Source organism: Enhydra lutris, unplaced genomic scaffold, assembly GCF_002288905.1.
Source record: "Enhydra lutris kenyoni isolate GAN:26980312 unplaced genomic scaffold, ASM228890v2 scaffoldscaffold43, whole genome shotgun sequence".
NCBI classification, from domain to species: Eukaryota; Metazoa; Chordata; class Mammalia; order Carnivora; family Mustelidae; genus Enhydra; species Enhydra lutris.
In genome coordinates this window covers 2,551,658-2,575,881 of record NW_019154127.1, presented here as the reverse complement: position 1 = coordinate 2,575,881, position 24,224 = coordinate 2,551,658, and the positions used below count along the sequence as shown (strand labels likewise).

At 48.8% G+C, this 24,224-nt stretch overlaps 1 protein-coding gene across 2 annotated transcripts in view; it reads left to right on the top strand.

The window, feature by feature from the left end:
• Nucleotides 1–272: 272 nt before the first annotated feature.
• LOC111155650 (T-cell lymphoma invasion and metastasis 1) overlaps nt 273–24,224 on the top strand; it is a 200,621-nt gene continuing 176,669 nt past the window's right edge. For both annotated transcript variants that reach the window (XM_022515945.1, XM_022515944.1), the window contains exon 1: nt 273–489. The gene's annotated coding sequence lies outside the window, so the exon portion shown is untranslated. The remainder of the gene's footprint in view (nt 490–24,224) is intronic.

Sequence of the window (24,224 nt, the reverse complement as noted above, 5' to 3'; positions counted from 1 at the left end):
TGGCTCACCTGCCCACATTCCTGTCTGTGCAGAGGGGGCATCCTACAATTATTTAAGATTTCTAGCTTTTTAAATAAAAGCCTTCTTGCCCTGTGCTGCCACCAATAAATAAAATAAAATAAAATAAAATAAAATAAAATAAAATAAAATAAAATGGTTCAGGCCTGTTAGGAATAAAATTTCCCCCAAGGTTGTGAGGAGCTCAGAGTCTGGAGACAGCCAGCCTGAGCTCTCGGTCTCGCGAACGCCGAGGGGGAAAATTAAATTGGGGAAGGAGGTGGAGAGGAGGGAGGCGACGGTGGGTGGGGAGGAGCGACAAACCCTCTCCAACACACCCAAATGACCAGATTCATCACAGCACGAAACTTCACAAGTTACGCCCACTCCCGCTGCCAGGAGCCGGGGAAGGCGCTGCTTCCTCATTTCGGTGGCTGGAAGTTGGGAGACGTGCGGCGAGACCGGGAGGCATGTGCGCCCTGCGGAGCGCTGGTGAGCGTGAATTTCAAGCCCATTCTTTCGGCCGCCCAAGGTCTTTGTGCTGGTGGTGAGGGCACGCAGCCCGGGTGGCTGTGGCCGGGGAGGCCGCTGGGGCCCCCCCGAGCTCGGCGGTGGGGCGGCGGGGTGGCGGGGCGGGGGGACCCGTGCGCCCGGAGCCCCGCGCCCAGCGGGATCGGTGAGCGGCGGCTCCACGCTGTGCTGGGACACCCCGGGGGCGCCGCCCGTGTGCCTTCTGGCCCCAGGGTGAAGGGTTGGGGCTCTGCGAGCCCTTCACCTTTCCCGTTCCCCCTTTGCCTTCCTATCCAGGGATCTTAAGGGGTAGGGCGGGAGGGAGGCTGCGGGATCACGTCACTCACCAGAGGTGTCCCCGCTGTCCCCGCTGTCCGGCTGCGCGGTCCGTATCCCCTGAAAGGCTTGGGAGTCAGTATTTCCAAGGGAATGTTTTGAAGCCGGGGCGCGGGACAGCCCCTGGGTGGGTGTGGGAACTCTGTGGGGAGCCATCAGAAGTCTTGAGTTTCTCATTAATGGGGTGTCTGATTTAGTTCAGCTCAAGACTTCCTAGTACTGAGGTGTTACTCGTGTATCTGGAACTTTTTTGAAAAGAATACATTTTTCTGTGGCAGCCGCTTTATCTGCAGGTCGATTGCCTAAGTCAGATTTGGGTGGGGTGGGGAGAGGAAGTTTGGGTGGAGGCTGGCACCCGGGATCATTGCAAGTGACGCTTAATATAGGTTCCAGCAAATGATGAACTTGGCTGAAGGTAAAGTTGCCGGCAGACAATTTTTAGGTTTTATTTGAAGCCCCTTTTAGAGCTTTGTATTATTCGCTCACTGCATGGGGATCTGATGGAGGCTTTTGGGCTAATTTACCTGTTTTACCTATTTTATATCCAGTCAACAGGTTAGTATAGAGAAGTGGGAGCTGCGTGTTTGAGTGTGTGTGTGTGTGCGCGCGCGCGCGTGTGTGTGTTGTAAACTAATCCCCCCTATGAATTTTTAGAGAATTGTCTTATTTTTAGGACACCTTCGTGGAAGTAAAGAAATGGATGGCTGTTACTATGTTTATAGAAAATCAGATTTCCTTTTCTCTCAGATCCGGGGTAGGTGCAATTAGGAGGGTGAGCAGAGCTGGATTTTAGCATGATCCTGATAATCAGAATGGCACAGGGGACAGGGTGCTGTGGCCATAGTTTTACTTAGATTGCTTTCACCTTCCAGCTTTCCTGAAGTTAGTGAGACAGAAGTAAAACGACATAAATGACTTTTAAGCCAAAGCAGGCACGTCCCAGGGAAGAACAATAGGTGGCATGGTCTAGGCTGTCACAACAGCCAGAGCCCTGTGTTCTAGCTCCTTGAGGATCGAGACAGAACAGGCCATGCAGATGTGAACTTGATGGCTGACCTGAAGTGTGTGGCCCGCTTCCCCCCCCCCCCCCCCCCCCCCCCCCCCCCGCCCCGCAAGAAGTCTGTAGCAACTCACTCAACAGGAAAGACAACCAGACTGGATCTCGTGATGGTGCTGGTGAAACTCACTAACAGACCCTTGCTCACAAGGAGTTTTATGGAACCATAATCCTTCGCCAGAGAGAGGAAGTATATTACTAATAAAGATATCTAGACTTGGTCACATGGGACTGTTTCATGCAGACATTAGAAATTGGATTAATTCCGCTATATGAACTAGGTAGGTGCAGGTAGGTGTGAGAGAATATTATAATTTTTGTCTCACTATTTTTTTCTAAAGGACTCCTTACTTTCCCATAAATATCCTGGTTTGACCCTGATTTTTGTATGTTTGTTTGTTTCCGAAGTTACAGATTCAGTTTGTTTAACAGGAATAGGGCCACTTAAGATTATCTTGTTTTAGTAAGTATTTTTTTTTTAAATAGGAAGTTTCCTAGTTCATGTAAATTTTAAAATTTATTGGTATGAAGTTGTACAAAATATCCTTGTATAATATTTTAGAAGACTTTTTTCCTTTCTTTCTTTGGGTGGGGAGGGGCAGAGGGAGAGAGAGAATCTTTTTTTTTTTTAAGATTTTATTTATTTATTTGACAGACAGAGATCACAAGTAGGCAGAGAGGCAGGCAGAGGGAGATAGAGAGAGAGAGAGAGAGAGAGAGAGGAGGAAGCAGGCTCCCTGCTAAGCAGAGAGCCTGATGCGGGGCTCTATCTCAGGACCCTGGGATCATGACCTGAACTGAAGGCAGGGGCTTTAACCCACTGAGCGACCCAGGTGCCCCTTGGGAGAGAGAGAATCTTAAGCAGGTTCCACACCCAGCACGGGGCTCCATCTCAGGACCCTAAGATCAGGACCTGAGCCCAGATCAGGAGTCAGATGCTTAACCAACTGAGCCACCCAGGCGCCCTGAAACGTTTCCTTTTTCATTCCCAGCATCGGCTATTTGTGCTTTTCTTGTTCTTGATCAGTCTTGCTAATGTATTAACAATTTTATTGACATTTGAAAGAACCAACTTTGGTTTTTGTTTGTATTTTAAATGAAACAAAAATACTGCCTCTTTTCTTAAGTTTACACGCATTTAAAAAGTCCTGTGCTGTGGAACACTGTCAAAAAAGATTTTAAGAGCCTTTAAAACTAAGTAACTGAGTCTCCTAGCTGTAGGGAGACAGACATTATGTATTTATTTTCTGTGTCTTGGAAATCATGTTTCTTGGTTTTATTAAAACATACCTTGTGCTCTTTGAGTTTCATACCCAATGGATCAAATTGTTCTAAGGTGGGTTTGGAGGAGTCACTGGGGCACACCCTGTGAAATTGTGGAAACATCCAGCTAGAATTTACATAAGATTTACTGGTAATTTCCTGTGAATTGTTGTTGCTTTCAACCTACAATACAGATTTACTTTGTATGAGGGTAGAGCAAATTTGCTGTAATGACTGAGGAAGAAAGTTGCGTTTTGGTTCATATTTAATGCATGAGTCTTGGCTTTTTAACGTTTTCTCAGAAAAATCTTTCTGAGTTTGTGACAGTATAAGAACAAGAATTTTAGAGTCAGAAAGAGCTGGGTCTGAATTCTTTTTGCATTTTTTTTCCAGAATTTATTTAAGTAATCTCTTCATCCTAGGTGGGGCTTGAACTCGTGACTCTGAGATCGAGAGCCACACGCTCTACTGACTGAGCCAGCCAGGTGCCCCTGGATCTGAATTCTTGCTCTATCACTTTTAGCCCTAAAATTGCCTAACCCCTCCGAGCTTACATTTCCCCTCCTGTGAGGTGGAAGTAATGAAAACTGCTTAGGGGGCTGGTTGGTGCAACGTCTTACCTTTTTTTTTTTTTTTTTAAAGCTTTATTTTTTATTTAGAGAGAGTGTGCATGTGCATAAGAGCTGAGGGAGAATCATCAAGCAGACTCCTTGTTGAGCTCTGAGCTCTGGGTTCGATCTCAAGACCTTGGGCTCCTGATCTGAGCTGAAATCGGGAGTCGGACTCTTAACCAACTGAGCCACCCAGGCGCCCCTGTTGTGAGATTTCTGGCTGAGTATTCATTGCAGGCACCTGTCTTGTGAGTTAGACAAAAGCAGCACTTAATACACTATAGGACATTGCTCGTTTCCCCACCCTGCCCTTTCTGGTTGTACTTCTGCCCTCACAACTCCTCTCAGTGCCTTCCTTCCAGAAATGGGAAAGGTTATTGCAACAGAGTAAGACAAAGACACTTCTCCCATCTGTTCTCTCTTCATTATGGGCAGTTGGGTTACTAGGGTCACTTTCCATATTTCCAGTATTTTCGTCTTCTTATCCCGGTTGATTGGTGGTATCCTGGCTGTATTTTTTTCCACTCCCATTTTTACCTTACCTTTCCGGGATTATTATTTTTTTTTCCTTCAGTTTATCTCACTTCCTTGAGGGTCTCACTGCTCTATTATTTCCTTCCTTCCTCCCTCCCTCCCTCTGCTCCTCCCTTCCTCCTTATCCTCTTCCTTCCTTTCTAGCAATGAAATGAGTATGCAGCTCAAAACTTGGCAGAGACTGGGATGTAACTTAGTGGGGTTGTTTCTGTGAAGGCAGCGCTTGTTCGATTTAGTTACTCCAGAATTCTCGTGACTCTAGAAAAGATGCTCAACATCCCTAGCCATCAGGGAAAGGCAGATCAAAACTACAACAAGACACCACCATCTCACTACCCAAAAGACAAGAAATAACAAGTGTTAGGCAGAGGAGAAAAGGGAAGCCCCGTGCAGGGTTGGTGGGAATGTCAACCGGGAAACAGACGGTGCTAATCAGAACTGTGTCTGTTTTCTATGGCTGTTGCATTTTCTGAGAATGTTTCTGTAGCGCCAAAAGTTCTTCTGTCCTTTGGGGGAAGTGTGGATGGTTGAAGGAGGTGTGGATGGTTGAAAGGAAGTGTGGATGGTTGAAGGCTACGGCGGACCTCATAACCAAGAAGGGAAATGAGAGACGTGGGGCAGAGGGGGTCGGCTGGGTACTACTCCAGGACTGTGGCATTATTGAAGTCATGCAACTTTAAGCTCTTCGTTCTCCCTGGGGTCTCTCAATTGAAAAAAGGTCCTGGGCTATATATGGCCTCATTAGTGAATGTTTCTTTAGGTGTCTAATTGTGTAAGGGGCAGAGTGGGCGAGGGGAAGGGGTTGTCCACCAGGGAAGGCTTGGCACTGCTCTGCCCAAGGAGTGAGTGTTGGTTTCCATTTTGTGTAGTGAATCGGCCTCAGCTGGGAAGTGATTTTCGAAGACGGACAGGTTGACTACCTGCGGTCTGGCCTGTCCGCTCTGACCCGGTGTGCTGAGTAACTGTGCTGCTGTTTGTCCTGGTTGGGGCTTTTATGAGTGGGGAACAAGGAGGCGTATAGTCTTTGTAAGTGTTTTGCAACGGCACGCCTCCGGTTTATTTTGATTCTGTTGCTTGAAAACAAGTGTTGGCCTGGCCTTCATTGGTAAAACTTGGGGGAGGGGGTGGAGAGATCATGGATTTTGGAAAGTTTTACTCGTTTAAGGGCTGGGGGTGGGGTTGGAACGGGGTGGGGGTGTTCCGTGTAGTGAAGCACGTGATCCGTTAGAATTGTAGGCTCCATTGTTTGAGATTTCTGACTTGTGTAAATTCAGAGATTCTTGTGGGCAGGAATAACCGTGGCCAGAGTGGTTTCTACAAAGCTGTGGTTGAATAAGGACCTGGTAAATACTTCTCTGATTATTGACATACGAATACTAAATAGTGATTTATCAAGTGTCTGTAACACACAGTTCTTCTTGCGTGTTATCCTGTTAATGTTTCAGAGGACAATCCTGCAGCCTCTAGAATTATATAAAAAAATGAGGACAAAACCCATTATTTTCCTGTGTCTGCTCGTGTAGGTAGAACCGGTGTGGACTGAGTGAGGCCCACCTTTGTAGACCTGAAAGCCAGGAGGAGAGGAGGGTCGGTACATGGGGTGTGAAACTCTGAATGCTATCTCTTCCTGGGACGTGATGAGCAGCCCCTCTAGATGGTCCATTTGGAGATCTTGAAAGAAGCGTCTTCCGTGTGGGATGGGGTAATAGGGGCATTCGCACAGGGTTTGAAAGAAGAACTCAAACTTTTAAAGACCTTCTCCCCTTGGGACTGTGCTCAAATCCTCCTGTCCAGGGACAACAGGAGGTTCATTATATGTGACTGCTGTTTTCATGGAAACAGGGTTTGCTGATTTGCCCCATTCGCAGTTTGAGGCTTTGAAATTGGTTTCCTGGGAACATTCAGAGGAGTCGGGTCCCATTGTTGGGTCATTCCATGGACAAGCCAGTCCTTCGGGCTTGACAAAGAGGGTGTAGTGGTGTATCTCCCGCGGCAGGGTCACCATGGGTGGGTCTGCCCCCTTGTAAATGACCACTGACTTGCCTTGATTCCTTATGCCTTGACTTGGGAGGAAAAAGATTCCCTTTACATTATTCTCAGATTACATTATTTCAGACACTTCACAGGGTAATGAGCCTCTTACCTTTGTCTTCCTGGAATCTCTTTTGTCTGCCTTTATGATACCCAAAAAGGAGAAGAAGGAATTGTTTTGGACTGTACTAGGGGAAACTTGGTATCAGAATGGGCTTTTTCTGGGGCTGTTCAATGTGAGATCATGTTACTTTTTTTTAAAGATTTTATTTTATTTTAATTTTATTTATTTATTTGACAGAGAGAGAGAGAGGGATCACCACGTAGGCAGACAGAGAGAGGGAAGCAGGCTCCTTGCTGAGCAAGAGAGCCTGATGTAGGGTTCGATCCCAGGACCCTGAGATCATGACCTGAGAAGAAGGCAGAGGCTTACCCCACTGAGCCACCCAGGTGCCCCCCCCCTTTTTTAAGATTTTAAAATCTTAAAATCTTAGAGCGAGAGAGAGAGCAGGAACAGGGGGGAAAGTCGGAAGCAGGCTCCCCGCTGAGCTGGAAGACACAGAACTTGATCCCGGGACCCAGGGATCACGACCTGAGCTGAAGGCAGATGCTTAACTGACTGAGCCACCCGGGTGCACTGAGATTGTGTTATTTTCAGCAGGCAGGGAGAACTTTTGTCTCATCGGTGAAGTGGGTTTGGATATCGGGGAATAAGTACTGTGTGGAGGGCTCGCTCAGATTGATACTCTCAGACTGGTGCCTTCATGGCACGACAGGCAAGGAGATTCCCACTCAAAGGAATAGGCCACAAACATGCCACATGTCAGGCATTCAGGGCAAAGAAATAACTCTACCCCCTGGCGTGGCTGAGTCCCAGGAGGGGTTGTGTGTGCTTTAGTTTCCCTTCTGCCAGGTGGGGACAGCGGCATGTCCACCCTCCTTTACTTCCTGGGGAGGAGAACCACTTAGACCAACGGGGTCTTTATAACTCTACAGACTTGTAGAGTTATGAACATGAACAAACCCACCTGAGCCTTCTTAGGTAGGTAGCACGCCGCACTGTTTTCATCCTTTACCAGGGTTTGGTAGGAGGCTGGCCCCTCCCGAATTTGAACAAAATAGGCAACCACTGACTTGATGGGGAGGAGGAATCACAGATGTTTCCTGATGTACCGTTCTTCCCCGAGTTGTTGTTTACTTTTGATTTTACTGTACTAAGAGCACTTCGCCTGAGACCCACACTCTTGTCAGATCTTTAAATGCACAACACGGTGTGAGTTGCTGTAGGTACAGTATCTTAACAGTGGCTCTCCAGAACACAGTCATCTGGCATGACTGAAATGATGTCCCCAGTGATTAGCAACTTCCCCTTCCCTCTTCCTGGCAAGCCCCACTCTGCTCCCATTAAAGTTAGATGGTTTTAGATTCCTCAAGTAAGTGGAATCCTGTGGCATTTGTCTTTCTGTGACTTTCTTTCTTCTTCCTTTCTTTCTTTTTTTCTTTTTCTTTCTTTTCTTGATTTCATTTATTTTGACAGCACAAGTGAGTGAGAGAGCAGGGGAGGGGCAGAGGGAGAGAGAAAGGGAGAATCAGGCTCCCCACTGAGCCGGGATCCTGGGACTCAACCCAGCACCCTGGGATCATGACCTGAGCGGAAGGCAGACGCTTAACCGGCTGAGCCACCCAGGCGCCCCCGTGACTGGCTTCTTTCACGCAGCAGAATGTTCCCAGGGTTCATCATGTTGTTGCGATATCGCAGGACTTCTTCTTAAAGGCTAATACCATGTTGTGCGTCTACACTGCATCTTTTCCCCATTCATCTGGCGCTGGACATTTCAGGCGGATTTTGCGTTTTGGCTGCTGAGTGCACAGGGTTGGGGAGGGGTGCGACCACCTGTTTGAGAGCCGCTTCCTTTTCTTTCCCATGCACAGCACCGGGCAGCGGGCTGGCTGGATCCTGTGGCGGGTCTGTTTGTAATTTTCCAGGCAGCGGCCATGCGGAGTTCCGGGGCCGTCGCGGCCGCGCTCCTGCATGCCGCCGCCCGCACCCCTGCGCCTCCCAGCCGGCGCTGCAGGCCCCGCTTTGCGGATCGTGCCTGGACTTGTGGGTCCCGTCTTACCTGTTGCTCCTGAACCAGACCAACAGCCTCTGCCCCTCCTTTCTCAGCGGCATCCTGGGGACCTCCCTCTCAGTATTTACATCTCCTGGTGTTAGCATGATCGGGTGATTTGCCTTCTTCGGGTCGCAAAAAATGATGGAAATGATAACAGTTCAATAATGACAAAACGGCCCTGAGACCCTGGGAGCACAGGCTGGCCCCGCCCTTTGCTCCGCCCCCTGGGGCTCACCTTTCCTGCGCGTTTGCTCCCTTCCTCCTGCTCCCCTGCGCCTCCTGTGCTGGGCCGCTGCCCTCAGGGCCCGATCCCCGTATTCCCCAAGGAAACCCTGTTCCTCCAGGGCAGCCCTTAGCCAGGACTAACCACTGGGGGCGGGGGGGGGAGGTGCGTGTGCGTGGATTTTAGGACAATTCTGAGGTTTCCTCTCTCCTCTTTCCAGAGACCGTTTCCTTCCCCTGCTCCCCAAATTGGTGTTCTCTATAAATGAATTCTCATCTGTGGCTAAGTAACTTGTTTAAAGGAACAGAGTTAAAAAGTAGGGAGCTCGTGTTTGGACCCTGGTCTTCTGTCTCCAGGGTCTGTGTCCCCCGCCCCTTTTAAAAGATTTTATTTATTTGAGAGAGAGAGCCAGCATGAGCCGGGGGAGGGGCAGAGGGAGAGGGAGAAGCAGGCTCTCCACTGAGCAGGGAGCTGGATGCTGCTTGATTCCAGGACCCAAGGATCATGACCTGAGCCCCCCCCCGCAGGTGACCCCAGCGTCTGTGCTCTTAACCAGAATGCTCCCTTGTGTTTCTCTGAGGCAGGGCTGCCTTTCCCTTTCCATTTGTTTGCCTCCGTGTGCGTTGTGCGTTACACTGACTGTCTTGGGGAGCTCTGGAATGACCCATGTAATGAGGGACTGCCCGGCTTGCCCGCAGGCTGTTCCCCCAGTCAGCCTTACTGGGTCCCTTTCTGGGCATTTGTCCCCGCTGTTTTCCCCATTAAGATGACCTCCTCCTAGCCCTCCTTCAGTATCAACTCCAGCCCACTTCCTCCTCGCCTCCTTTGCAGTCTGTCCCAGCCTACTGTCCTTTTCCCCCCCAGCGCCAGTAACACTTGTCAGAAGTTGCCTTGGACAGCGGTCTCCTCTTATCTCTGGTTTCAGTTACCCGCAGTTGAGGGTCAGCTGTGGTCCACAGGCAGGGGATCCTCCTTCTGACGTATTGTCAGAAGGTCAGTAAGAAACCACGAGAGACTCTGGACCCTGGGAAACAAACTGATGGTTACAGAAGGGAGGGGGGTGGGGGGAGATGGGGTAACCAGGCGATGGGCGTTAAGGAGGGCACATGTGGTGAGCACTGGGTGTTACACGCAGCTAAGGAATCGTTGAACACTACCCCCAAAACTAATGATGTACTCCTTGTTGGCTCACTGAATATAATAATAATAAATAAATGAAAATAAGGTCACTAGTAGCCCAGCACCCGTCACAGTGCCCATGTCACTCCCCTCACTTCATCTCATGACGTCAGCATTCTATCATCTGCGGTCAGCACAAGCAGAAGGGTGAGACCACATTCAAATACCTTCTATCACAGTATAGCATTACCGTTGTTCTGTTTTCTTATCAGTGGTTGTTAATCTCTTCTATGCCTACTTTATAAAGTAAACTTTATCATAGGTGCATTTGTATAGGAAAAAACACAGTATAGGTAGGATTTGGTGCTGTCCGCGTTTCCGGCATCCACTTGGCGTCTTGGAACGTACCCCACGGATGAGGGGGGTCTGCTGTACATCTTCTCTTTGCCCTCATTTGATTGCAAATCCTGGGGAGCTATGACTGTGTGCCCTAACCAAGGGGTAAATGTTCAGTGACTTGATTCTTTGGAGATTTATCAAAACCTAGTCAGAGCTGTCCAAAGAAATGCCAAGGTTGTTTCCAGGTTCTGTGAATGAAGGGAAATAATGCGGTCGAAGAACAAAATTGAAAAAGAAAAATAAGCCAGGGGCAAATCTAGAAATTGTTAGCCTGTTTTGTGTGAGCCTTTGTGTGCATTTCACTCCACAGCTGTTCAAGTTGAATCACAGAGTGGTTGTCTCATGACTTGGCTTCAAGCACAGTGGCTAGCCAGCCCCCCCACCCCAGGGGGGATTTTAAGCAGATTTATGTGATGAATAATGTGGGTTTTCTTCCAGTGCTTGAGATGTAGTTTGACAAGCTTTATGTGAAGAGTAGGTAAAATATGTCAAGTGTCTCCCCCTCCCCACCCCATTTGGAAGATAACAAAGATGTTCCCCAGCAGAGTCACTGTATTGAATTTTGCTGGTGGCTGGCTGCCTGTCCACGGTGACCTCCCTTCTTTGGCCAACTCAGACATACTTTGCCTCCTGGGTGTGCTCCCACCATAAGGTCCAGGAAGGAGGGTTAATCCAGAACTGAAGATGCAGAGAGGAAGAGACCATATACACTGTGTGCTTGGTGTTCTGCTAAGTGTTCTTTAGCAGAGTACGTGACTGATCCCCGCTGCCAGCCACCCTGGGGTGTGCCATTCCCCTCTCCAAGTCCAGTCGGTGGAACCCATATGACTTCACTAAAATCACACATTGCGGTGACCCTGGATTTGAGCTGTGTTTTATTTGACTTCCAAACCCACAACTCTTCCGAGATGTAAGCAGGTGTTTAGATAATGATTCTAGTGGTCATATTAATTCTAGAAATCTGAGACTCCTGGGTTCTTTTCTGACCTGTTCCTTTTCTATCTTAGCCGATTCCCCCTTAGCATTTAAGGGCTTCTGAATTTGTTAAAGTCAGTATTGCCTGAAGTACCATATTTAGGTGGGACTTTCGGTGAGTGGGGAGTCCAATATTTGAAAAACTGCAAGATCAAGGATCTGACTTTATTTTTAGCTACCTATCCACACATGCACACACACACATGCACACGCACACCTCTCTGCAGGTGAAACGTATCAAGCCCATTCTTTGAACACTCTCAAGAAGGCTAAATAGTTTTAACCTTTGTAAGAAGAAGGAGCCCCTTTAGCTGGACCAGGGACTTTCTTGTCATTGTCTTGTTCTATAGCACATATAGCCCGAGATGTTGGTGCCCATGTCGGATGCAGCAGGACACCCCAGGTCCTTTGGCTGTTCTGTCCCCCTCCTGCCCACATTGCATAAACATTGGCATGGCAGGGACAGATGGCCACTCGGGAGGCTCCTTTGATGTCACATTTGGTTGCCTGGGTAGGGGGTAGGGGCAGTTGCAGCCAGTCTCCGAGGGAAGAGAGGCTGCCTGGGAAATGCCTCCTTGACAGTGGGTAAACAAAAGCTTAACTCCAGAAAGGCTGGGTACCCTGGTCCGTCCGCAGGCTGGGGCAGTGACGGAGCAGGTTGACGTAAGTGCGTTTAGCTTGGGACAAAGCCAGTTGGCGCAGAGCAGAGCCTTTTCTCTCTGCTCCTAATTGATGCTTCCTGAAGTTCTGTTTTCTTATGAGAGAAGGTGAATGGTCTGGGATTGGGGTGGGGAGGGGGTGGGGCGGGGGGTGGGAAGAAAGTGATGGGATTGCAGATAATTACTTTCAGAGCCAGAAAGAAAACTCATTCCAGAGGACTGGGTTAGCTTTGCTAGCAGCTGAGGAGAAAGTACCTGAGGGCCCAGTGACGCGGGCGAGAGCTGTGGGGGCCCTTATCGGTGGGACTCTTGGTTGGTCAGGCAGCATCGTGCTGTGTAATGGCGACCTGAAGGCTTTGGAAATTTCGGGAAGCATGGTAATGAAGAACACCCAGGCAGGGAGTGTGTGAGGCAGCTGAATGGTGCCTGAAAGGAAAATCCAGAGTTGACAGTATGTGACCATCCAGCGGTTTTTTGGTGGTTTTAGTTTGACAGGGAACACTGGAGGTCATTACAGTCACCCTACACGTGTAGCGAGCATGGAGTTCATCACAGTGGAAAAGCCAAGAGCCACAAAGATTGATGGAAAGCTTTTCTGATTCTAGCCTCAGAGTAATAATAACTGTTGCTCTTTGTTTTTCTAGTGCCTTTCAGAAGTCCCGACAAACCAGAGTAAGGGAATCTCTTCACGTTAGCACAGTGACGTCTAGTTTTTAGGCTTCACACTGACTGGGAAGGGGGAGGACAGTTAGTTCATTTATTCATTTATCCCCCGAGCCATTCGTTGGGGATGGGCTCTGGGTATCATTGTCGGAGGTGTTCTGGGGGTGGGGGGCTCAGTGAGGTGTGACCCACAGCTCGAACTCCCTCAGGGAGCTTACGGTGTAGAAGGGAAGAAGAGAGGATGCGGGGGGCAGGGGGAAAGTTAACGGGCCACGGGAGCGCTGTCGTCTAGAAATTCGGTACATTTGAAGGGTCACGACGTGAGCCATTCAGCAGTGGGATGGTGGAGTGATCGGCAAAATTATTAATGATATTACTAATTTCTGTTGCGTATTAAGAGCTTACACTCTGCCTAGCATGGTTTTAAATGCTTAACATGTATTAACCACACTTCATCCTCCCAGTAACCCAGTGAGCTGTTAGCATCCCAGTCTCCCAGCTGAGGAAAGGGAGGCAGAGAGAGGTAGCCGTGATACAGCCCCTCACGGCCAAGTCCAGGTAGACACACCTGGGCAGTCGGCACTCCCAGCAACCCCTTGCTTCCGTGGTTCTTCCCATTTCTCATTTTCCTGTGTTACTAGAACTGTCAGTGCATTTGTAGTATTTCTTTCTTTTTAGGAAACCAGAGACAGGGGCGCCTGGGTGGCTCAGTGGGTTGAACGTCCAACTCTTGGATTTCATCTTAGGTCATGGTATCCGGGTCCCGAGATGGAACCCCGGGTTGGGCTCTGTGCTCAGTGGGGAGGCTGCTTGGGATTTTGTTTCTCCCTCGGCCCCTCCCCATCCAATAAATAAATAAATCTTCTTTTTTTAAAAAGATTTTATTTGGGGGCGCCTGGGTGGCTTAGTTGTTAAGCGTCTGCCTTCGGCTTGGGTCATGGTCCCGGGGTCCTGGGATCAAGCCCCGCATTGGGCTCCCTGCACCACAGGAGGCCCACTTCACCCTCTCCCACCTCCCCTGCTTGTGTTCCTTCTTTCACTGTGTCTCTCTCTCAAATAAATAAATAAAAATAATTTAAAAATATTTTATTTATTTATTTGGGACAGAATGAGAGTGAGAGAGAGAACAAAGATAAGCAGGGGGAACAACAGGGAGAAGGAGAAGCAGGCTCTCCAGCAGGGAACCTGATGTGGGACTCAATCCCAGGATTCTGGGATCATGAGCTGAGCCGAAGGCAGACGCTTAACCAACTGAGCCACCCAGGTACCCCTAAATAAATAAATCTTAAAAAAGAAAAAAAAGAAAGAAATCAGGGGGCAAACATCCAATGTAGGTGTATTTCTGTTCCACTTCTTTTATCTTAATTTTTTAATTTTTAAATTATTATTTTTTAAAGATTTTATTTATTTATTTGACAGTCAGAGATCACAAGTAGGCAGAGAGGCAGGCAGAGAGAGAGGGGGAAGCAGGTTCCTTGCTGAGCAGAGAGCCCCATGCGGGGCTCGATCCCAGGACCCTGAGACCATGATCTGAGCCAAAGGCAGAGGCTTAACCCACGGAGCCACCCAGGCACCCCATCTTAATTCTTTTTAAGTTTTTAATTTCTTAATTTTTCTTTTTTTAATTGAAACCCAGGCGACACTCAGTGTTCCATGAGTCACACATGAGCGGTGTAGTGATTGGACACGTCTACGTTATGCCATGCTCACAAGTGTGGCTCTTCTCCAGCTGGTCCATTTTTTCCAGCGTTTGGAGAAACCTAGTTTGTGCTGATGCCTGTTGGGCCGTTTAGTCTTGAAAAGATCTAACCAACCAACTCTTTCTTAGGTCCTTGGAGGGTGATTTTAATTATCATATAAATAACATGAATATGAGTGTGGGAGTTTTATTACGCAGTTCCTTGGTGGTGGTTTGAAGGCTTTTTTTCTGGGTGGTTCCTGTGTCGATGTTGATACTGCAGGAAACTGTCGCTTGCCTCGGGCATAGTGATTTTTCTGTTTTGGTGAATTGTGTGTGTGTGTGTGTGTGTGTGTGTGTGTGGTGTTTAAATTAGGTGAGGGAGGTCAGTAAGTGCAGTCATTTGTATTTAAGCAGAATGGTTATCATTAATTGCCAGTTGATGTTTATTTAATAAAATGGGAAGCAGAGATGAGCACCGGCCTGAAGTCCGGTGAACCCAGTGTTTCTGATGTGCTCTTCCTAACTCTCTCACGGCAGGGGAGCTAGTTGTTGGGGCAGCAAATGACGTGATAGGGTCCTGGGTATGTCCATGTATCTCCTTCTATAGGGCAGTCAGAGCCTGTGATAGGGGTATTATGTATCAAGACTCAACTTTTTTTTTTTTTTTTTAAGATTTTATTTATCTATTTGACAGAGAGAGATCACAAGTAGGCAGAGAGGCAGGCAGAGAGAGTTGGGGAGTGGGAAGCAGGCTCCCCACTGAGCAGAGAGCCCGATGCGGGGCTCGATTCCAGGACCCTGGAATTATGACCTGAGCCAAAGGCAGAGGCTTAACCCACTGAGCCACCCAGGCGCCCCTCAAGACTCAACTTTTAACTCCGTCTTGCTATACTATTTATTTAAATGTGTTTCTTTCAGACCCAGATGCTGTGGGCTGCATTTTATATATTTGGTGTTCTACTTAAAACATTGTGTCACCCTCTGGTTGTGTTTTCTTTCCTCTCTTTCCTTTTTACTCCGGAGAGAGGGGGTTTCATGTAGGACGAAAATGGAAACCAAAGAAGAGGCAGAATCTGGAAGTAATTTTCAGCAGCAGAGAAATTAAACAAAATGAGAAAACACCCCCATTTTGTTGCGAGTCGGGTGAAGGGAACATAGGAGCGTGTACTTGCTTTTTTCTTGGTGATTGGATACGTTTTATGTGGGTGCCTTTTTCTTTGGGACTGTATAGTTAAAAGAAAGCAAAAAGCAGCTCTGAATGCTAAATATTTCCATCTTCTCCAGAGCACCTCAAGTTGGCATTTAAACTCAGATCGCCGGCCTCTTATTTCTGAGGTTTGAAATTGGATTGCACTCCGGCAAGTGGGAGAACCTTAGTTCAGGTGACCCTGTCTGTTTATCCCTCTGGCCTTTTCTGGTTCTCTTTTTAACTCACAAATGGGAGTGGGTAGGAATGCCCGGGAATGCTTCGAATGTGGTAAATACAGGATGTGGGAAATTCATCTGCGAAATGTCAGCCTGCAGTAGACATTGTGTGAATGTCTACATGTACAAATGGAAAAAGGAAGGCCCGCTGAAATGCCTTGTGATCTGTTTGGAGAATTTAAAGCTGGCGTGGCCCGGCCGGGGAGTCCCAGGCTGGAGTAGGATGGCAATGTGCGGTCTCTGACACTAGGAATGCATTTCGGTTTTAGAGATGTTGACAGTGAATTTTGATGTAAGCCATCATTGAGAAAATGGTTTCTAGTGTAGTGTATCATAAAACATGTTTGGGTTCTTGGATATCATTTTTATCACACTTTGTCCGAGAGGTGGCTGGTAGTTCCTTGAGCAGTTTTGGGCTGACCCCTGCAGTCTGTTTGGATGTGGCGAGTTCCCCTTTCCCAAGACATGGATCTATCTGACTTGAGATACCTGCATTTCTTATTATACTTTTCGTTTAGTAATTCTAAGTGGATTTTGGCGGAATCGGTTGAACGGATGCTTACTTTCCTAATTAATTTTGATACCTGTGCGGGGACTTTTATGAATCGTTGTCTTAAAATTTGTCATGATCTTGGCTGAACACTTGGTTCAAAGTTTGAAACACATTTCCCAGGCGACAAATTGTTTCGCACCTGCCGTGGGCTGTGCTCAGGGAGAGGCTCGTGGAATTCAGGCCCGGAGATGGCGCTCAGCCACAGGCCAATGGTTCCCATTGAGAAACATGGGCTCTGGGTCCTGGAATGGACAACGAAGTCCCACAGACAGGGTTCCTGAATAGGGACAAAAGAAAAAACTCAGAACACTTCCCATTTCTGAGTTTATAAATCTATTCGAAGGGCTTGAGAAAACCACAGTGTAGGGCATGGATGCATGTGTGTATGAAATTAAAACCAGACCTCTTTGCCGATGTCATTTCTCAAAAAGGTTCTTAGAAAGGGGGACTTTCATGAAGAGTACCGGGCCTGTTTTGGCTTTCCCTCCTGAGAGCTGTGCTTTCCATTTCTCTCTCTCTGTCGTTTTGCTTCCTGAAAATGCTGGTGAAATCATGCAAAGACGTGCACTGGGCCCCGCACGCAGGTGTCTACAGTGGCTTTTGTCATAAGTGCCCCAACCCGGAGGCACCCGAGATGCCCTTCAGTAGTAGGGGAAGGGAGAAGGAAACGGTGGTTATCTGGATGATGGCGTGTTATCCACCGCTCAGAAGGAATGAGCTAGCAAGCCACGAGAGCCATGGAGGAACTGAAGAGAGGTGATCTAAAAAGCACGCTCTCTGTGATTCAACACTGTGGCATTCTGGAAAAGGCAAAACTACGGAGAAAGGAAGAAGTTCGTAGTTGCCAGGAGCTTGGTGGAGGGAGGCAGGCATGAATGGGATTAAAATCCTGATTTTCAGGGCAATGCAGCCACTTTGTATGATCGTTATAATGGGGGATACGTGTTCTTATACATTTGTTAAAGCCTGCCCAATGTACACCGCCAAGCTTGCCCCTTGAGGCAGACTCTGGATTTGGGGGTGACGATGTGTCGATGCAGGTTCACCGCGGGTAATAGATGTACCGGTCTGCAGGGAGATGTCGATCGTAGATGACGCTGTACGGGTCTGGGGACAGGACGCACTCAAGAACTCTATATTCTGCTCAGTTTTGCTTGTGAACCTTAAACTACTCCATCAGATAACATCTCTGTAGCAACATACAACCTGGAATTGAGGAAAATGGGTGTGAATTCCCTTCCTGATATCCAGTCGAAGGTCTCTTGAGCTAGATTCCTTCTCAGAGTCCTTTGCAAGCCCCTCTGCGTGGGCGGCAGCTGGCGGGGACAGCGCGGAAGATTCCCCATTGAGCGGGAGGTCCCGATGTTCCGAGAACTGGGGTACGATGAGGAAGGGAATCTTTCCTGGCCACTTCCTAGCCAGCAAAGCATTGACTTCAAGTTCGTGTTTTTTTCCTTCTGATTCTGTATTATGCCCATGTTGTTGGTACCAAGGATGCAGCTTTTGATGACTTATTCCTTTGGTGGATTCCATTTAGTGGGACTTTTCTGCATTGAGCCTGGGTAGGGAGGGGTTGACTTCGGTAGTATTTAAAAATACTGTGGCCTGCAGACCATACATCGTCCTATCCTGCCTTGATCTTGTTCCCTTTCCCAGGGGAGTTCCCAGGGGAGCCGTGTGCACAGGGCCCATGACGTGGGACTGAGCGATGACAGATTTTTCTGGAAGTTTATACCAGTGTTTCTCCTCGCAGGTCATCTGTCCCTTTTCCAGAGTCACCACTCATGCCTTCAGCCCGTATTTATCGAGCATTCCCTTCGTGCCCAGCCCCTTCTAGGTCCCGGGGCTGCAGGAGTGAACAAGACCCAAAAGAATCTGCATGTGTGTAACTGTGGGAGACGGACAGGGAACAGTGGTTGGAACATGGGGTACGTTGTGGTGCCTGGGTGGTTCAGTGGGTTAAGCTTCTGCTTTCAGCTCAGGTCGTGATCTCAGAGTCGTGGGATCGAGCCCCGCATCGGGCTCTCTGATCAGCAGGGAGCCTGCTTTCCCACACCCCCCTGCCTCTCTGCCTACTTGTGATCTCCCTCTGTCAAATAAATAAAATCTTAGAAAACAAAATAAAACATGGGGTATGTTGTCAGGTTATCACTGCAGTAGGGAAATAAGAAGCAAGGAAGGGGCCAGGAAGAGTCGGGAGTTTGAACTTTCGAATGGGGGTGAAGGAAAGGCCCCCCGCGGGGGTGACTTTGGAGCAAAAATGCTAAGCAGTTGAGGAAGTGAGGTTATTTTTAACAGATGGAGCGATCGACATAGAAGCACGGGGCCTGGCCTGCCGGAGAAGTAGCTTGGAGGCCACTGGTGCTCAGGTGGAGAGAGGGTTCTGGAGAGCCAGGAGGTGAGACGGGGAGGAGGGTGACAGGGTGGGGCCGGAGGACCGCGGCGGGGGGAGGGGAAGCCCTCCGAGGCTTGTGGGTGTGGTTGCCATCAGACAGGATCGGAGTTGGGTTTCAGGCGTTGGGTTTCAGGCGGTGTGGAGAGCGGGTGAGACCGCTCGATTCCAGCCCGTGGCCGGCAGTAACCCGAGTGTGAGCGGTGAGGGTCGTGTCATTGCTCCCACTAGTGCTGTTGGGCTTTATGAATAAGGATTTCTCTTTTCACCTTCTGTAAGCACAGATCTCTTTAGAGCGAGTGAGGAAAGGGACTTTCCTTGTGCATGTGTGGTTAGCGGAGATGAGTTCAGAACGAATTCAGAAGTGCCCAGAAGGGGCCCCTGGGTGGCTCAGTCGGTTGAGCTTCTGGCTCTTGATTTCAGCTCTGGTCATGATCTCAGGGTTCTAGGATTGAGCCCCGAATCCGACTCCGGCTCCGGCTCTGTGCTCTGCCGGGAGTCTGCTTGGGTTCCTCTCCTGCTGCTCCTCCTCCCGCTCTCTTCCGAGCTCTTAACAAAATAAATAAATGAATCTATATCTTTGAGCCTTTTTGCTTTTTTTAACGTAGGGTTCTCTGCAGCCCCGTGTTTTGTTTACCTTCAAAACAGAAAAATCCCCGTCCCTCCATTTGGCCCTGTTTTTTGCCTCCGGGAACCTCCTTCTTGCCTGTAACCAAATTCGACTCTTTCCATGATGTCACCCCCCCCCCCCCCACCCCAGGTCCCTTTTTGGTTCCAGTGCTCATCCGGGTCTCGGTTCTGAGAAAAGTGAAGCGCGTGTCAGGTGTGTTGCGAGGCACCTAAATCATGCCCTGCCCACAGCTGGTGGGTCTCTGAGCCTTTCAGAAATCCAGACCTGAGTTTTTTTGGCGTTTGACCCTTGTTAGCCGGTTTTAAGTGGCATGCAGTAAATTTGCGCACAGATGTTAGTTTACTAGTGGACTTTGAACAGAATAATAATAACTTTCACATCTGGTCCCCTTTTCATCTAGGGATCTTAAAAACCCCAAGTGCACATTAATTAAACCTCACATCACGGGAAGGTAAGGAAGGCGGGGGGAAGGCCCAGTGCTTTAATCACCGCTGCAGAGAACATAGAGGGACAGCCAGTGGGCCCGGCACTAACAGGCATTTTGCATTTCACCAGTGCCTTTCATCTGGCTTCTTAAATACTGGCAAGTATTACCTGGTGGGAAGGGCATTATTATGCACATCTGCAGGGAGTGGGGACTCTCCTGGGACACGGAGACCTAGCTGTTTTCAGTGGGATCATTGCCCAGGACTCCTTCATTTCTGGTTCATGGGTTCTTGTGATGGTTTATTGTGGATTATCCAAGGTCTCCTGCAGTGGACAGAAGGATGGTAGAGTTGACTGGTAAGGTTGTTTGCTTTTTTTTTTCCCTGTCTTTTTGGTTTGGTATACAGAGAGGGAGGGAGTTTCTTTGTTAGTTTCAGCCACCTTCCAAGCTGGTAATGGGTAATTCTCATTTAGGACCCTGGGACATCCCCTACACCCTAAGTGTCTCACTCCAGAAAGTCCCCCAAGTGAACTGGAACAAGAGAAAGGCAGGGGAGAGGCTCCCCCAGAAGATGCTGCTCTAGTCCATTTCTGGTAAATGGGGCATTGATGTAAAAAAACGGAACAGAAGGAAAAAAAAAAAAAAAAACCAAAGGAGAAAGTGTTGTGGTCATGTCGTTAATAGGTAGAGAATTCCCCTGCTAACCTGTGGGAGGGAGTCAAGGATCTGGTTCCAGCTGAGGTCAGAGTGTTTATAGGCAGAGCCCTAGTCCTTCAGTACCAAGGGCTGGGTCATTCCTCAGAGGGACACTTCGTGGCAGGCCTTGGCAGGACACGAGGATGGTGCATGATACACAGTTGGTTTGCAAAAGCATGGGTTCTTTCGATTTTAAATAGAGTACTTAGGCCTATTCTTTTTTTTTTTTTTAAAGATTTTTATTTTTATTTATTTGACAGAGATAGATCACAAGTAGGTAGAGAGGCAGGCAGAGAGAGAGAGAGAGAGAGGGAAGCAGGCTCCCTGCTAAGCAGAGAGCCCGATGCGGGACTCGATCCCAGGAAACCTGAGATCGTGACCTGAGCCGAAGGCAGCGGCTTAACCCACTGAGCCACCCAGGCTCCCCTACTTAGGCCTGTAAAATTCCCCAATACCAGTGTAAAGTATGCTATTGATTTTATACTCAAATACTGCGTTTATTTAGAATTGCATGTGGAATAAACAATATAAAGGAAACAGGTTGAGAAGTATGGGTTGTTTGAATGCCTCCTCCCTGTGACCCCTCGAACCCACTGATTCCTGGTCTCTCTCTCTGACTTACAAGGTAGAAAGATACCTGTATGTCTGCAGATAAAAGATAAACATTTATATATTATTTTAGATGAAGACCCTTCGGAGTAAATTCTAAAAGCCCACCCCATAAGAATGTATCCATTCAGGATGCTTGTGTAATTGTATTGAACTGTAAAAAAACAAAACCAAAAAACTTTCGTTCTTTGACAGTGTTGATGTGGTTTTTGCTTACCTTGGTGCAAATCTAGTGGGAAGATCATCTGTTCTTCTATATGGTTGTGGGTTAGGTGTTCACTGTTTCCTTGTACTATGGGAGCTCTAGTTGGCAGGGACGTCACCAGACTGGTCCTTTCATAGATGAATAATTGGAAGTTTGACTAGTTAATCGTTTTGCTCATGGCAATGTCAGGGGCCTTGTGGATGGAATTCCAGAATGCTGAGGTAGCTTTTTTTTTTAAGAAAAAAGATCTATTTATTGAGAAAGAGAGCACGAGCAGGCGGGGCAGAAGGAGAGGGAGAGAAAGACTCTCAAGCAGATTCCATGCTGAGTGTGGGGTTGGATGTGGGGCTCAGTCTCACAACCCTGAGATCACCACCTGAGCCGAAACCAAGAGTCGGACGCTCAGCCGACTGTGCCATCTAGGCGCTCCCCGAGGTAGCTTTGATGCCATCTGACAGGAGTCTGACAGCTGCACATGGAGAATAAAACATAGCTCTACTGTTTACTAGCTGTGTGACCTTGGGTAAGTCACTTAACCTCTCTGTTTTTTAGATTCTTTCCTTATAAACTGGGGATAAGTACTTTCCTTCTTGAACTGTTAGAAAGAGTAATGTCTTTCTCTGGTGTCTGATTCATAGCACGTCCCATGGCGCGTCAGCTTCCGTTGTTACTGTCGTCATTGGCATTGTGGCCGTCATCTCTCTGCCCTTAGGCTGGAGTCAGTACTGGAGACTTTTTTTTTTTTTTTTTTAAGATTTATTTAGTTTTTGAGAGAGAGAGAGAGAGAGAGAGAACAAGAGGGACAGGGAGAGAGAATCTCAAACAGCAGATGCCGGCCTCGATCGCTTGACCCCGAGATCATGACCTGAGCCTAAACCAAGAGTCAGATCCTAACCCACTGTGCCACCCAGGTGCCCCAGTACTGGGGTTTTAGAAAGATATCTCTTCTCTACTAAACCATTGTAAGACGGTTGGTTCCCAGCTGTCCCGGAGCTTCCCGGGTGTAACATGAAACCGGCCCCTCTCTCAGAGGAAAGGTTGAGACTGAAGGAAGAGGCCATTCCAGGCTGGTAGGTTGGCTCGTCGGGGGCAGCAGTGAGATGAATGGTTCCCTGCACCCGCCCTAACACCCAGTCTTGAAAGGGGACAAAGAGACCCTCACCAGGTTCAGTCACGTGTACCACACACGTGTTCTCAACACCACATCCCCATCTCCACGCATGTCCTTGGAGCAGCCTCTGGGCACAGGAAAAGCAAGGGAACCCACCTTCCAAGGACAGGGGAGGGGGTGACGAGCCTCCGAGGGCCTGGGTCCAGCTCACGGGTCCGTCGGCGGTCATGTCTTTCTGATGCCGCACCCCAACAAGGATTTAACCATTTCTGAGGCTGGTTCCCTCCGTTTCCTCCCTGTGGAGCCTGGACTCTCATCTCCATTTTCCACGGCAGGTGGCCATCCCGAGATTCGAAATCTGTTCTTTCTTGACTTTGTGGAGGCCCAAAGTGTACATTCCTTTTCTGTGAACTTCACCTGCGAATGCAGATTTCCCTTGAGAGCAATTTCACAAGCTGCCTCGTGGCTGAGGGGAACCTGCCTGAGGTACGTGGGAGAACCATGAATCTCGCTCTAATTATCAGTGGCCGCTAATCACCCTTATGGAAGCAGAAATGGAGACCTGTATGTTTCACGAGCAAGGGCTTTAGTGTTGGACATAACTCAGTTCAGTAGATGTACTAGACACCCGACCAGGGGATGGATCCTCCCAATGGGGATTCATGGGACACGGCTTCTGTCTCACAGTGTGGCAGCAGGGACAGGAGAGCCAGTGCCTAGTGACAGAGCAAGGCAGTGATGACCCCAGGACTACATCTAGGAGAGGGCAGAGTGTTGAGGCTAAGGGTGGGGGTTCAGGGGCAGGAAACCAGCCTCGTTGTGATGGAGACCATGACTGGACTGTCTGTGGGCAAGTTACTGTCCTTTTGTGGCTTCCGTTCCTTCCCCTGTGTGGTGGGGGGGCGTGGTGCCCTCCTCCTAGAGCTCTTGCGAGGAGCAGACACGTGACCCTTTGTAAGGACTGAGGGGAAGTGCCCAGGACACGCACACCTTCCGCACATGGGAGCTGGATTCCTCTTGGACATCATGGCGGGGCAGGTAGACACACAGGACTGGTGGGGGGCATGGTGGGGGAGGGGAGGAAGCAGCCAGGGGAGCTTAACTCCGGGCTGGCCTCTTCTTTCTCTAGTATTTTTATTTATTTATTTATTTTTAAGATTTTATTCATTTACTTGACAGAGATCACAAGTAGGCAGAGAGGCAGGCAGAGAGAGAGAGAGGAGGAAGCAGGCTCCCCGTGGAGCAGAGAGCCCGATGTGGGGCTCGATCCCAGGACCCTGGGATCATGACCTGAGCCAAAGGCAGAGGTTTTAACCCACTGAGCCACCCAGGCGCCCCTTCTCTAGTATTTTTAAACTGTCCTGCAGGGAGATGAGAACGTATTCATTACAGGGAGATGAGAACGTATAGATAAGCAAGGAGAAGGCAGTCAGAACTCCCCTTGGGCCTGCTTCCGGAGGTGCCCACTCTTTTAACAGCCCATTTCCTCCTAGACTTCGTTTTTCCTGCCCTGCTGAGTGAGTTTCTGAAGGATGTCAGGGAGGGTTAATGTTTTCCGGCATTTAGTTCCACCAATTTGGTTTCCTACGTGTTATGTAAGGAGCAGGTTTTGCTTGCTTTTAGAGTTCTAAAACGCAGACGAGCATGGTTCACAGCACGGACCAAGGGGCCAGCGTCTAGCCTGATCTCAGATTATGTGGAGAAGCCCGCAGTCTTGGGAGCGGGGTGCAGGCCGGGGAACACTCGCGGAGGTCTCCTCTGGCTGGTCCGGCACCAAGTGCTTCAGGTGGGTAACTTCCCGTATCCACACAGTCACCTTCTGGGCCATTCTTGCTCTTGTTTAGCTCTAACTAAGGAGGCCCGGAGAGGCTGAAGGATTCGCCCACCAGTACGTGCGTGGCCGTGCAGACCTGGGACTGTCATGTGAGCCCAGTGCCGCGTCACTGCTTGCCCTTTCCTGCTCACCCCTGCCTCGGGGCCGTCCTTGCTCAAAGCTCCTTTTT